Raw genomic sequence first — 16224 nt, 5'->3', positions numbered from 1 at the left:
AAGAAAGAAAATCCATCAGGTATTTAATATTAGTAAATTAGTTCACTTTATTAAGTTTAAACATAGTAATATAGTAAGGGGATCCAAATTGATCTCTGTTGCACCTAGCCTCTCTTGCAGGCTACTTTATTTAAATGGGGAAAACGGGGAGGGGGGGGGGGCAACAACAGAGCAATGAAATCTCAGACATGTAAAATAAAGTAGAGGCACGCAATGTAGCCTCTATACCCACACACATATAAATCATATACATATTACACAACTTGGGTTAGTGGGTTTGGTTTGTAGACAACTGCATCTGATAACTGGTTCAACTGTTAATTCATGAGAACTGGGTGCACGGCCCACTTGGAACCCATAGCCCATAGCCCATGTCAAAACCCATGTGGGGCCCAGATGGACATGTTAGCTGGGTGTCTATATGTGCATATCGCGGATGCGTAGCTGTCTGTCTGTCAATCAACGACCGTTCGCCCGTCTGTGTGCATGTGTGTTTGATTGCGTGTGTCTACGCGCGCGCGTGAAAGAAAAAGAGAGCAGAACACAGAACGGTCACTCATTATAGTTCATGTGCCAAACCTTTATGAGGTTGACACATTATCAAAGTCCTGTAAACTGGGAATAAAATGACGTGTAGGCATATTAAACTAAATCGAGCAGGCCTAGCCGCTGCATATAATAGGCCTACATAGTGTGGAAAGGCAACAGCAGATAGTATATATATAAAAAAAAACAACAAAAGAACAAATATATATATGCATTTTCCTGGTTTGACCAGTGTATTAGTTTATGTGCATGTCGTGGTTGCCTGTTTGTGCACAAATGTTCATGTCATTCGCCGTCGGTGAACGTACACTGTGTGTGTGTGTGTGTGTGTGTGTGTGTGTGTGTGTGTGTGTGTGTGTGTGTGTGTGTGTGTGTGTGTGTGTGTGTGTGTGTGTGTGTGTGTGTGTGTGTGTGTGTGTGTGTGTGTGTGAGTCCATGTGCGAGCTAGCGTGCGCGCATGTGTGTGCGCTCGTGAAACTTGGCTCTTAAGTCAATAGGCTTCTTAGACATACCTTATAGCTTGCGTGTAAAGATCGGGAGTCCGGTAAAGGTATGTCAGTGCTGGGCAGCCTGGTTTGAGTGACCCAGCCCCCCCGGGGCCTCCGCTCGTCGTCCCCGCGCCCGGGACTTCTGTCCCAAATGCAGAGAAGGTAAACGAGGGATCCGAAAGGGGCCAGATATAGAGCTCGCTGCGTGAACAAAATTCAGAGTGTGGAAAGGCAGGGCACACACCACACACACCACATAATCATGTGTGTGCCGCTGTGCGCTCTGTGCGCTCTGTGTGTTCCAAGGTGGCCATGGTTTAATCCGTAGCCGATGGGACCTCAGATTGATCCTCCGGGTCTGCAGAGAAGTGTAGATTGTAGAATGACTGGGCGTCTTCGGGGGTATGGAAGACACTTCTCTGTCCGTCGAGGACCACCCGCAGACTGCCATCGTCTTGTGTAAACATCTTGACATTCTTTTTCCAGAGGGAATGTTTCACATCCGCAAACGAGGCAATCTTTTTAGCAACGCTGGTTGGTACGTCAGGGAACAAGAGAATATTATGATCACGAAACTTGTTTTGTTCTCTTCTTCGTTTCAGTGCACGCTCTTTATCCTGGAGGTAATGAAATTTAACAATAAAGACCCGCGGGCGCGGTGTCTTATTTCCAGGCCCTGCTTTGCGGGGGGGTCCGATGCGGTGAGCGGCGTCCAAGGTCGGGGGGGTGGTGAAGCAATCCCCCAGGGCCTCCACAAATAAGTCAGCCATGAACTTGATCGGGTCCGACAGTTCTAGCATTTCTGGTATCCCGACAACACGCAAATTCCGGGCTCTGGACCTTATTTCTAAATCTAAAACCTTGAACTTGAGGTCGGCATTATCAGAACGCAGTTGAGAGCAAGTTGATTCTAGCTCGATGATACGGTCGCTGTGGTCGGACAGTGCGGTCTCCACATTTGATAGCACCTCGGCGTGGGAGGCCGTTGTTTCTTTAATCTCCGCCAGTGTGGCAGAAATAGGCTTTAATGCATCCTCAATTGTTTTTTTGAGCGTTGTGGATAAATTGCTGCTCAGCTCCTCAATTAGGACATTGCGGAGTTTCTCCAAGTCAGGAGGCAGAGGCTGCGTTTGCAGTCTAGTGTTGCGGCCAGCCATGGTAAGAAAGTAGCCTAGCCCGCAGGTTCAAGTTCACGTTCACGGACTTTTTTGTTTGTTTTTAGCCTTTGTCAGTTTCCCTTGTTAAATGCGTTCACTCGCTGAGCATTATAGTATTTGCCTCGATTAGTCCATAATAGTGTATGTCTCGTTTAGTCTGTTTTATAACAAAAATAGTAAATGTCGCTCGGGAGCGTCTCTCATTGCGTCCTCACTCACATCCTCTACCGGAAGTCAAAGAAGAAAAAACTCCATTTAAACAAGTTAGTACGCATGCTATTTTGACTCACCGAAACCACACATTGGACAAGGAGGGTTTTCCAATTTCAGCTTCTCCAGCCGGAGGTGCTTGTTCTGAACCTCCAAGGCAGCAAGCTGAACTTGGAGACCCATGAGCTCTTCCTCCTTTGCCGTACACGAGCTGATGACTCGGCCACCCACCTCCGCAATATAGTCGGCGAATCGGGGAGAAGCTCGATCTCCGAGACGATACTAAAAGAATAAAACATAATTAACTTCACGTGAATCACGTCTGTATGTATGATTGATCGATTGAAGTATATGTATTAACAATATGTAAAATGGGTACATACATTATCTTAATTATGAAAATAAGCTTGATGCATATATTCAAATCTTACTGTGTTCACGTGATTGAAAGGTTAACACATGTGGTCATTATGATGTTGTATCATTTAAGATTTCCTCATCTGACCATTCTCTGTAGATCAGTAAAATGATAATTACTTACATAGATCAACTTCATTTGCCGGCGCAAATCCTCCCCCTCCTCCGACCGTGCCTTCGGCATTTTATTTGGTGAAGCCATGATAATGTCGTGTAGTAGTGCTTATGTCGGATCTCTGACTCATCTGTCTCATCTGTCTCTCTGCTCTCTCTCGAAATTTCCGCGCGTGAGTTTAAACCAAGGCATTACTTCCGGAAGGTACTTCACTTGACGTCAGTTGCTCTTCCGGGTTCCGGGTTTAGACATTGGTTGTAGGGGAATATTAATATTTGCCCTTCAGTTTGTGGCAAGGGCTGCAGTCAAAAGGGTAGTCTAAAAGTACACATGAGGACTCATACAAGGGAAACCCCCTTTAGGTGTACAGTTTGTGGCAAGGGCTGTATTCATGTGTCATTAAAGATGCACATGACTCATACAGGGGAAAAACCATTTACATGTACAGTTTGTGAAAAAGGCTTTAATCAGAATTGCAATCTAAAAACACACATGAAGATGTGTCAAAGAGGAAAAAGCTGTTAAATGAGTGTTCTTCAAATAAGGCATTATGTTGACACGTAATGTAAATTATTCAGTTTAGTATATACATTAAACATGATGGACTATATCAATTATTTTAATCAATTTTCAACTTGCATAATGACCTACTGATATTGATATAACAATATGAGAAGCAGTGTTTTCCGACATTCTTCAGCAATTACAATGACACATTAATAACCACGGACTAGTGGTGCAATTGTAACTTGTCTCTGTGTTGACATGTGTTGTTTGGACTAACATATTCACCCACCCCCATACGGACATCTAGTTATTTGTTTGGTCCGATGACTTGTTCAAAATGTTACAACCAATGGCATTTGAGGAACTTGACCTTGTGCTTCCCGCAAGAAACTTATTTTGTTCTTAAACGTAAGTATGACATTTACCCCATGGGTTGCTGTCTGAAAAGCTTTGAATTAAAATACTATCACTTCATTTCCATAATGTTGTTATCAAATACATATTGACATGCAGGTATAACCTCATTTATGGATATGTTCCATTAACTGCAGAAGGTGCAAATGGGCCAGGAAAATGAAAATGTTGTCACATTCAAATAGTCTTTATAATGTACAATCAATTGAGTAGGTGACTTGTGTGAAATGTAATGCAATTATATGATAGTTTGGAGAATGAACTACCCGTAATTTCCGGACTATAAACCGCAACATTTTACCCATGATTTGAAGTTCAAAAGTTCAACGGTGCAGCTAATCTGGATTTTACAGCTAACACAGATCTAATGATCTAAGTTAACGTAACGGCCACTAGGGGGCCTTCTAAATCTATCTATGACCAGTCCATGCATTCAGGCTGGTTTTGCAGCTGCCGTTCTGATTGGCCAAAATTCACAACAGCTGTTGTCAAAGTTACAAATCTACACTGCCTCACGGATGGACGCCTTGTGAGCTTGTAAATCTGCTATTTTTGTTGTGCAACACGATTCTACGGAGCAGCATAGCATTAGCATGTTACGTTACTTTGGAATGGAGTTATATATTATAGGCACGGAGGAGAGGCCAGCGCTGGTTGAAAAACGATGGGATGTTATTCATTAAATTCATACAAGCATACAGCAACATTGATATGTCTGTCAAACCATGACCAAGTCCTGTGTGTGTGTGTGTGTGTATCAATACCACGCCATGACTAAAAGTATACACATTAGTGTAGCCTACAGTACAGTACACTCTGTTTAAATACATACTGCATGTATACAAATGACTACATGCAGTGCATACAGTAGATGCATCTATATAAATTACAAAGTAAATAGGATATAACAAGCAAGCAATTTACCTGGGCCCTGTTGTGATTTTATGGTGTCCTCCAATCAGTTAACAGGTTTTTGTATTAACTTGTGCTTGAAATGTACTGTAATTCTGCAAATTATTAATACATACTTCAATCAATCAAATAGACAAAAAAAATGTTTATCTTCTTGAAGAGGTAGAAGTGGTTCATACCAATCCGAGAAGGTTACCAGTATTAACCCTTTTTTTAAATACAAAGGGCTAACCTATTATGTGGAGAAAATAGCAGATATACAACCTCAATGCGTCAAAGAACTTGTACCAGGTTTCACATCAACTGCTCTGTGGAAGAGAGTCTGCAGCGCTTTGAGGAGGTGATGAAGGCTGCTAAAGGGGCTAATATGCCAGTAAGAGGGTAAGGGCCAATTGACAATATAATCTTTCAGTTGATTATCGTTTTTTTTGTTGACATTATACGTTCTAGTAAAAATGACCCATTTTTCTTATTCCTACAGCTATGTGTCATGTGTGCTAGGATGGCCATATGAAGGCAAGGTGGCACCTGAAAAAGTAGCACATATGAGTGTGTGCATGTGATACAACAATATACTTTTTACTTTTTGTTATAAATACAACTCCCTTCCTTTTTTCTTTTTTTTAAACAATATATTTATTGCGTTTTTCTTTTTTTTAACAAACAGACAATACAACAAAACAATACATAATACATCAGACAATACAATTACTTAAAATGAAAAGCAAACAAACAAAAAGCAAAACAAGAACATACAGTACATACATAAATACAGTATATTTTTACTCCTACCCTGATCACCAGGTGGCAAAGAGCCTCTATGCCATGGACTGCTATGAGATCTCTTTGAAGGACACGATAGGAGTGGGCACCCCAGAGGGCACGAGGGAAATGCTGGAGGTGGTCACCAAGAAAGTGCCAGTCAGGGCCCTCTACCATGACACCTACGGGCAAGTACCTCTGATGAGACTTGTTTTCACACGAGAAAGGGTAAGTTGCACATCCAAAATGTAAGTAGGCCAGATGCTGGATAAAATAATATGTGCGTAAAAAGATAGATTATATCCATACACAGGAGTTGTGAGCAACATTTCAACCAGATATAATTCCAAAGACTGTGTTGAAGTCAACTTCTTTGTGACTTCTATGTTTGCTTTGTGTATTTCTCTGTGTCTTTGTGCGTCTCAGGGAATAGAACTGCACAAACACAAGATCGCAGGAACATTTATTTGTGCTTCCATTAACAGGCAGTAAATACTTTTATATATATATATATATATATATATATATATATATATAAGATATACATCTCATCTAATTTCTATATATTTGTACTTCAGCATTCTTTGTCATGTTTGACAATAAACAAACTATTCCTAACATCAGTTGTCTGATTTTCTGTGCAAAATCTGCATCCTCTTAACTTGAAATATTTTAATGCAAGTGAAAGGGAGGGAGAGAGAAAAGAATGCGACCGCCTCCTTCAGAAGCAAGCATAATGGGCTTCTTCAAAAGCAAACAGTGCTGTACAATTGAATTGTTCATGTAAAATAATGGGTACCGTCATTGATTGATAGAAAAGAATATTCAAAGTGACGTGACCTTATAATTAGCTAGGAATCTTACTGCCACAACCATCATAACAACACTCTGCAACCACACTCTGCAATTTTTTTAAATTGCGAATTTTCTAGTTTTGACATGTCATTGCGAGGTATTCTGTCTGTCTGTCTGTCTGTCAGTCAGTTGAGATGTATCACATGCTCTGCTCAGTTGCTCTGCCGCGGGAAGGAGGGAGCTCTATCGCCGAAGGCTAAAAGGAGAACGTCTTTCGGCAAGAAAAGATCACGACAGTTATGTCTGGAAAAAGAAAACATCAACATTGTGAATGAGACAGGGGGTGACCTTGACCTTACAAAGCGCATCGCTAAAGAAGCTGTCACTTGGAGAGAAGTTGATAGATGAGAATGGTGGCTGTTTGTGTTCACAGCAGTGGCTTGTCATTCACATCGCGCGTTTGAACAGATGATTACAGATTTTATTTGTCCTAATTGTGCAAGGAATGGGCTTCAAATCTGTATTGATCCAGTGAATCAAGGGTTCTGCAGCTCTCTGCTCCTGAAGTGCGCTTTGTGCACGAGTGATGATAAATACAATAAAAGTGTCTATACATCCACTCGCATCCACAATGAAAAGAGGAGTGACGTGGTGCGCATGGTGCTTTTAGCTCACGAGTTGGGACTGGGTTTTGCAGCCCTCAGAAAAATGAGCATGGTTTTGGGCATCCCTGGACTCCATCTGAAGACTTATCAGAAGCACAGCAAGAGAGTAGCAGGTATGGAAACAGGATTGAGATTGAGAATAGTCTGTCTGTCTGTCTGTCTGTCTGTCTGCTTATAATGAGAAGGAATTGGATAAAATAATGACCCACCACAATACAATGCAATAGCCATTTCATTTCGTATTATAAGCCTATATTCAGTGGTTGAGATGTCCTCCTGCTGCTTAACGACTAGACTGTTTTCAAATGATTGAATAAATAGTCATGTAGCCTATCAATGCCATTATAGACTGCATTACCATTAGGCACAACAATGTCATTGTCCCATGTCCTTTCCAAAACACATAGTCCTACTTAGGGAAGTTGCATTTATACAAGGCCAGATTAACCCCCATGAGTGCCCCTGTGCAGATATTTTTTTATGCTCCCCCCCATAGCGCACGGGCGTGCACACCCCCAAACACAATATGTGACACACACAGAAAGGATTGACTTTCTTGATGTAACAATCTTCAAGGGCCCAAACTTTAACACAAATGGGAAACTAGACTTAAAAGTATTCTATAAAGAAACAGACACTCACGCCCTATTACACAAAACGTCATTCCACCCGACACACTCCTACACAGGGATAGTCAAATCACAACTACTAAGATTCCATAGGATTTTCACGCAAAGAAGTGATTTCAAAATAGCTTGTAAAACTCTATTTAATGCTCTCAGACTAAGAGGATACACTAGGACATTCCTCCGGAAAGCTCAAAATACCTTCTTAGAAATACGAGTGCAGGATCCAGGCCCTAAATTGGCCCTGATAACCAGTTATTCAACACAGAGCACACTAGCCAACAACAGAATAAAAAGGAATTTTGAGAACCGAACGGATGATCTTCTAAAAGATTATAAATTTATATCGGACTACAGAAAAAACAAAAACCTTAAAGATTATCTAGTACACAGCAAGCTAAAAGAAATCAACACACCAGCACGCCAGGGACCAGAATACTTCAACCCCAAACAATTAGTCAAAAATAGAACTACAAAACGCGTGTTGGAGATTAAACAACAAATAACAGCCAGAACCAGCAACTGCATTTATTTAATCACATGTGAAAAATGTGGTTTACAATATGTCGGAGAAACGGGTAAAACAATAGGTACAAGGCTGGGACAACACAGATACAATATTAACAATGCAAAAGATTTGTGCAACATGTCATGGCTCATGGCATTGAAGCTCTAAAATGCGCTGGACTTCAACACAATCCCAACTGGACAGTAGGACAAAGACGTTTTAATGAAAAACAGTGGATTAAGAACTTCAACACGGATTTTCCTGGAGGCTTAAACATGCCTAAAATCAGATCTTGAACACAACAAAACTTAAACTCAGGATTAAACTGGAGAAATCTAAAAGTGATTGGATCAGACTTCCTTCGGATACATGGCGAATGCATTTATTCCTTGCACTGTGCCTACACATGTTGCGACTGCAACATGTGTAGGCACAGTGCACTGAAGCACTGAACCACTGAACCACTCCACTGAACCACTCCATACACTCTCAGAAACTGCCTCACATTACCCCTCTGACCTTGAAATGACTTTGGACAATTGACTCTGACTCTGACTGCAACTTTTGGGTTGAATTTACTTTCTGGACTTTCCGTTTTAAATCTCAAATCGAAATCAGACCAGCCTCTCCTCTTTGGCGTAAATAAAAAGAACGTTTTTGCTACTCACCAAAACAAAGGTGGGTTGTGTCATTAGAAAGCCTACTTTCCTTAGTGGACGCACTCTGAGCCCCCCACCACACGTATAAACGAAAGGGATTTGTTTGCACCGGAGCAAAAAGTACAGTTATCCCTCTACCGGGAGAGGGGGATGCCTTGGATGCCGCAGGTCCTGGACCGCATCCCAGGACATCACCTCACCGGCACCGACACCCAGCAGCACAAGAGGCTCGTCAACACCCTCGCAGTGGTGGCATGTGCAGGGGTGGCGATGAACAAAGGGTTCAGCAACTTCACAAAGGTCAGTGAGCTGATGTTGGGCCGGATCCTGTGCACGAGCCAAACCCTGATCCAGTGGAAGGTATTGAGCCGGTTCACCCAGGCTACCATTAAGGACAGAGTCCTCCACTCCCTGGCCGAAGACATCCATTTCAAGGTGTCATCTCCGGAGGAACGGAAAGCCAAGCCAGGCGAGGAGAAGGAGGAGCCTGAGGCTGGAGAGGTCAGGGACATCACAGGGGCGGAGGCTATGGGTGTTGAGGTGGAGGACACAAAGCTCGTCAACCCCAATGAGGACTTTCTCCTCCTCAGGGACAGGCCCTTCTTTCTCCCAAGTGGGAGCCGTAAAAGGTGGACGGAGGAGGAGGAAGGCCTCATTGCCCTTGTGGGACACAAGGAATTTTTCAGCTGTTGGTGAGAGCCTTTGAGAAATTCATAACATATATTCATAACAATATTCGGCCCGTGGGCCGCCTATTGGGGAACCCTGCCATACTCTGTATTGCATTTTATGCTATACAAATATATTATACATTGTTTGAATTGGATCCGAATTGGTAGGCTAACCGATGCCATATTATAGTTTATATGAGGGAGAGTTTATGTGGACACCGCTGGTCCCAAGTTTTCCATCCATCTAATGTTTCAACATGGTGCCCATTTAAGTGTTCTGGGTAAAGCATTGTTAACATGTACATACTGAATTAATATCAAAATGTATTATCGTCAGGTTATATCCAAATAACATTGAATTTTCAACTAATGTAATATTATTAAAGTTTTAATAATGCAGGAAGGAGGAAGCCCTTCTGCTCGCAGCTGTCCACTGTGAGGGTCTCACCTATCACCAGCATGGATTCCTCTTCCTCTCCTTCCAGAAGGAGGAACCTACAGAAACATGTCCTATGGCCTGACATCTAAATCATATGCTTGAGCAGACAAATCCCTCTGTACACTTTATTCTGTAAATTTACCCACACATTAATTGGCAAATAAGTTGTTGAGAACACCACCATTAGCTCAATTTTAATGAGTTGTAAAGAAAAGTCTGTTTTTATAATCTGTACAACCTCATTACATTTAAAAATATGACACTAGTCAACATTCTTATATCTTTATTCTCCTGATGCATGTCCAAGCAGTGTTAATAATACATTAGAATGCATTTGTATAATCGGCCTCAGGTCTTCGAGTGTCACTAAAGAAAAGGTCCAATAACTGACATGACTTGTCGTTTAGCATTCATGTATGAGTCACATCCAAAACATGTGCTTGGCTCATTCGGATCAACAGTGTTGCCTCTATTGCAGCCTTCAGTGTCAATTCCGACTCAGGAACAGTGACTGGATGCAACGTATCGGCTGAACCAACTGGTCCGTCATAATCGATGCCGAAGTGGTCCCCTCCCGTTTCCTGTAATGACATGAGCAATGAATCAGCTTTTGTTTTGTCTCGTCTTCATACCACACACGCCCAATATGTAACATAGCAAATATATTACTCAAAATAGCCTTCTCTTCTAAAGTAGATATGTTGTATGTATGTTGTTCAGAATAAGAAAGAAAAAAAGCTAATTATTTCTTGGCAGGCAATTGCATTCATGTGAAAGTTCCAAAAACATGGTCCATATATAGTTACACACCGTTACACAACATGATTTTAGAGATGACAATTTACCTCATCAGGAAGGTATCCTTGATTCACCATGAGACCGGAAATCCACAGCTGCTCGGGAGTTCTGTTTGACTCCGATGACAGGGTGTGATTGTCCCAGATGCGTCGAAAGAGGTCAAGGTGTTTGTTGATCCTTGAAAGCATAATGTAGTGAAGGCAGATCAGATCCACTTCATTATCTGGATCTAGGGCCCCAATGGCCTCCAGGTGGCGTAAGGCAGTGTAGTAATTCCCACAGACGATGCATCATGAATCTCTCCACAGACGTTCGATTCTCTGGTTATGCACACTTTTTCCTGTGATGTGGCTCCGCCGTTCTGTGTAGGAAGACAGAAAGAATCATATCATCCCCTAAACATTAAACTAATTCTGTCAAACAAACTTCTGCTGGTATTAATAAGTGACATACTCGTGCTCATGACCACTGATACATACATAGGTATACACAGACATTGCTGGTTGCACTCAAAAATAGCCGATCCACAAGCTTTCTACAACATTGTGAGCTTGTAAATGTGGCATTAAATTTTATGGCCACAAATGCATATGACAAATGCATTTGTGTCTCCTACCGGAATCAATGGGGACAAATTTATTATAATCAAATTATTGGCTTAGGAATGTGCCAAAAAAAAAGGGGCACGGTGGCACAGTTGGTAGTGCTGTCGCCTCACAGCTAGAAGGTCCTGGGTTCCTTCCACACGCTACGTCCAACCAGGGAAACTCCCCCCTGTCAGGTGTAAAGGAGCAACTTGGACACTCAAGCATGAAGGAAGCATGAGTTAAGTCCGTTGCTCTCCCCAGGTTGGCGGAGGGTGTGTAGAGCCCAGGATCACATTAGATGATTGACACAGGGGTGAAAAATGGGTTACAAAATCGTGGGATAAAAAATATATTAAAAAAAAAGGAATGTGCCAAAAATTAAAAAGATATATCTAGAAGACACCAACAACATAAATAATAGCCCTACCTGGTCCCCTGTCTGGGTGTTCCAACATTATACCGTGCCACATCCACGTTTTCCCCACCTTAAATTAAAAATGCAATACTTCAGATATCACATTCAATGGAATCAGACAAAAAGCCTGGATGGCCGTGTTTGCATTGTGTACAATTCATAGCATACCTTTGTCGGTCCGGGTACGAATTGGCAATCCATATTGCTGAACAGCTGCCAAAAAGGCACTGAAAACCGTCGAAGCCTTGTTGTTCGTGCTGGCTTTAAGGAACATAATCTTCCGACTGTAGCCATCTATGGCAAATAATGTCAGTCTTCACTGTTAGCTTTCAAGGTGTTGACAGTTTGCACCTGAATTCAATGATACTTGATAACAGAGACTATAACCTGCTTACCGTATTAATTTGTGGTTTCCATCGATATGCCAAAGTGAGAGAGGACCAGCAACGTTGTATTGTCGTCTTGGGATGATTCGTTCCTTCAGTCCACGCACAAAGGATTGACAGCTCTGAGGCCATCCATAATTCTGAACCGTGGTACCCTGTAATGCAATCACAATGTAATTTAGCAGTCAAGTCTGATGCCATATTTTCATTGAGTTAACATCCATAAATATAATGGAAGTACAACACCATAATGTGTAGTAGTCTCCTTTTAGACATGAACGTATTTTATGCTTTAACTGTTGAAAAATAGCAGATCTACAAGCTCACAGCGCGGCACTGCAAGCTTGTAGGTCTGCCATTTATTTTTATTTTTATCTTGATTTGCAAATCTTTAAATATATATTTTTAAAAGCGAATGTTTGTAACTCAAGTATTATCTTCTGGGGGTCCCTGGAACAAGGACTCATTGGATATAGAAGTGTCTATTTGTACGTCTCTAAATGTTTTGATGAATTGAACAAGGTGGACTCTCTTACAATTTACAATTTACAATGTAGGCATTTAGCAGACGCTCTTAATCCAGAGCGACTTACATTTAAGCAAGAACAAAAGCATGGGAATACATCACATAAAAGCATTCATCATGAAACATGCGTAAGCTAATAAAGTAACAGTGTAATATCTATATAATGAAACTATACATACACTATACATATAAACTATACATATTTACTACTATGCTATACATATGTACTATGGCGTGCTATGACTATATACAATACAATTATAGTGCTGTCTACATAACATGCTATAAGTCTGTGTCAAATGCTATCTAAGCCAACATAAATGCTATCTAAGGGGTTAGGGTAAGTGCTATGGGCCATGATGGAGTCTGAAAAGGTGGGTTTTCAGGCTACGGCGGAAGATTGGGAGTGATGCTGCAGTTCTGACTGCAATGGGAAGTGTATTCCACAGTTTTGGAGCCAGAAGGGAGAAGAGTTTGGGACGTGTGGAGCGTTGTCCCGGCGTTTTTAGTGAGGGGACTTCCAGTTTCCCTGCGTTGGCTGACTACAAGTGTAATGCTTTATTGGTATTCACTGTAATATGTGAGATACAAACTTTTTAAACACACACACACACACACACACAAAAAAGTGCAATATGGCAGCGCTAGTGCAGTGTCCATGGCAGGTGGGGCGAAATACTTTCGGGGCGGAGACGTAAGTCCCGACCTATTATCTTCCGTTGTGGCTTGTGGCTTTATTATTGAGTAGGTCGTGGCTTAAATATTAATTCGTCCCGACGGTGTAATAATTCGCCCCAGCGCTTTATTTTCGGCAAGGCTATTTATGAATGCGTCGCCGTTCGCGACGTATTTTCTAATAGGTCGCGGCGGTTTGATATAATTCGCCACGACTTAATAATAATTCGTTGCAGCGTTAAGAATCCGTTGTGGCGTGAGGACTCGTCGCGCATAGAACGGGACTCGTCGCGGCTATATCTACCCGTTTGCGACGTAATAGGTTGACTTTGGTATATTTGCGGTGGTATTGCCTTTTTCTGCGCATCGTGCCCGGGGCCGCGTGCGCCTCGCCGGTCCGATTCCGTGGAGCTCTCCGCCGTCTCCAGGCGAGCCTGCGTTCCGCACGTGTGTGTGTGTGTGTGTGTGTGTGTGTGTGTGTGTGTGTGTGTGTGTGTGTGTGTGCGTGCAACGCCGTTTCTACTGTTATGTCAGAAAGGCTACATGCAGCGTTTATAAGAGAGAGAGAGAGAGACAGAGAGAGAGAGAGAGAGGGGGGGGGAGTGACCGGATGCCGCCACCGCGCAATCAATCAATCAATCAATCAATCAATCACTCACTCCACACCGATCAGCAACCCCTCTCACTTCCCCCCTCTCTCTCTCTCTCTACCCCTCTCTCTCTCTCTCTCTCTCTCTCTCTCTCTCGTTATGTTTAATAGTTAATAGTGCACATTGTATTATATATTATATATATAGTAGGCTAGTATATGTTTTTCGTTAATAATAATACATGCTAATTATTATTGAACCATTTCAAATATTTATATTTCACTATACGAATTTATGCTCCATTTTACCGATCTAGCCTGTCTGTCTGTCTGTCTGTCTGTCTGTCTGTCGGCCGGCATCTGATCTACAAGCTCACGCATCACAGCGGACAGCGGTTGATTATCGCTGGGCCGCAGCGGGTCTATATCCCGGTCCGCGGGACACGTGGCACTGGTACGCAAGAGGGGAATTCTAAGTTTTGCGTCGTTTAAAAATGTCCAATCTTTGTATCTTTAGCAGCAGCAGCTGTAGGCTATTTTGTGACGATCGCGTTAATGAAACCAAACGCTACACGCGGTTCCGGTACAGGATTATTATTTCATGTGAATCATGTCAAAATGAAAAGATGATGTTATCCAGGTAAAGTAGTGGTATTGGCACACAGCGCAGCAGCAGCACCGAGAACACAATAAGAGATATGACATTATTATTCTCCTCCTCCTCCTCCACAACTCGATAACGTTCTCATTTGTTACTCATTTTCTGAGCCATGCAAATAAACAACAACCCGCACTGACCGGAGACGGAGAGGTTCATGTGCGCTGCGCGTAAAGCTTAGCCAGAAACAGACAGTCATTGCGTCAGCATGCATGTAGCCTCGGGAACCCAGACGTTATATTTCCAGCACGGAGGTGAGGGGGATATCGTTTGGGGGTAACGTTTGCGTGCTTCTATCTGTTACTTCTCTGACACAGCGCAGTTCAAACAGACTTCAGCCAGTCTCAATAGTGGGACACCGCGCGCTGAGAGCCACATAGCCTACACAGCTGCATTTGGTTTTTAATTAAGGGTGCGTTCTGAATGCAATGAAAAAAGGAAAAAAAAAAAAAAAAAAAGCTCAACTTTCGACTCGCGCTGCTGCGAGTCGACTCGTGACTTGTTTATCGATAAATCGATAAATCGTTTTTTTGATGAATGCCCTAACACACACACACACACACACACACACACACACACCGAGTACTAAGTAAGTAGCCTATAGGCTACGGCTCTAAAAACATTAAATACTGCGGGAGCATTTATTAGCACACTAAACAAAGTTGGATTTGTACATTGCAGAAACTGCAGAATGCAGGTTTATCAGAGCGATATAGTGCAGCTGTGAGTGAGTAGCTGCTGCTGCTGAGTCCGTGCACCAATAGAGCGACCGCGGCAGCGGCACGTATGCTTGAAATATTAAATAAAAATATGTCGGGCTTCCGGGCCGGGCCAGGGCCGTTTCTGTACTGTACCAACGGGCTTAGGGCCGGACGGGCCTTAACTCCACGGGCCCCTATATTTTAGGCCCGTGCAGGGCTCTAGTGTGTGTGTGTGTGTGTGTGTGTGTGTTAAATGTGGTCATTTAAATGTAGGCCTATTATATATACACGCACCATACAAGCACCTATATTATATAATGTGTTATACAAATGGGCAATCAACATATAGCAGCACCCCCCACCAGCAGATGTATATAAACATGGAATTGCGCTATGATATTAAAATTGACTGAGCTGTGATTGCGCCGTACTGCGCCGGCCGGTGGCCACTGGCCTATTATGCTATAAATGCATATCATGCCTGTTGGTGAAATATAAACATCTAAAATGGTTCAGTAATAATTAGCATACGTTATTATTAACGAAAAACATCTAATACTATTTTAAATTGGTCTAATAAAGTTAGTAACTAATCAGAAGCAGCAACCATTTTGTTTCAAACAACTATAGACCAATAAAATAGTAAGCTAGTATTTATGTTTTTCGTTAATAATAATACATGCTAATTATTATTGAACGCAAGTACGCTGGTATGTACGCTATGGTACACTATAAGCTTGTATATCTGTTTATTTTAAGCATGCACCGCATTCTGTCAGAATCTCGTGTGTGTGTGTGTGTGTGTGTGTGTGTGTGTGTGTGTGTGTGTGTGTGTGTGTGTGTGTGCGCGCACGCACACATGTGTCACACATGATGTGTGCTATATATGTTATAGCTAGAGACGCAGAGGCAGAGACATATTTATTTAAAATCATCCTGGCACAGGCCTATAGACAACAACTCTGCGGGTGCGCAAGAGCCGAAGCACCCGCTGGCAA

Source organism: Protomyctophum parallelum, assembly GCF_964188405.1.
Source record: "Protomyctophum parallelum genome assembly, chromosome: 3".
Classification (NCBI taxonomy): Eukaryota; Metazoa; Chordata; class Actinopteri; order Myctophiformes; family Myctophidae; genus Protomyctophum; species Protomyctophum parallelum.
Note: the sequence above shows the minus strand (reverse complement) of the source record.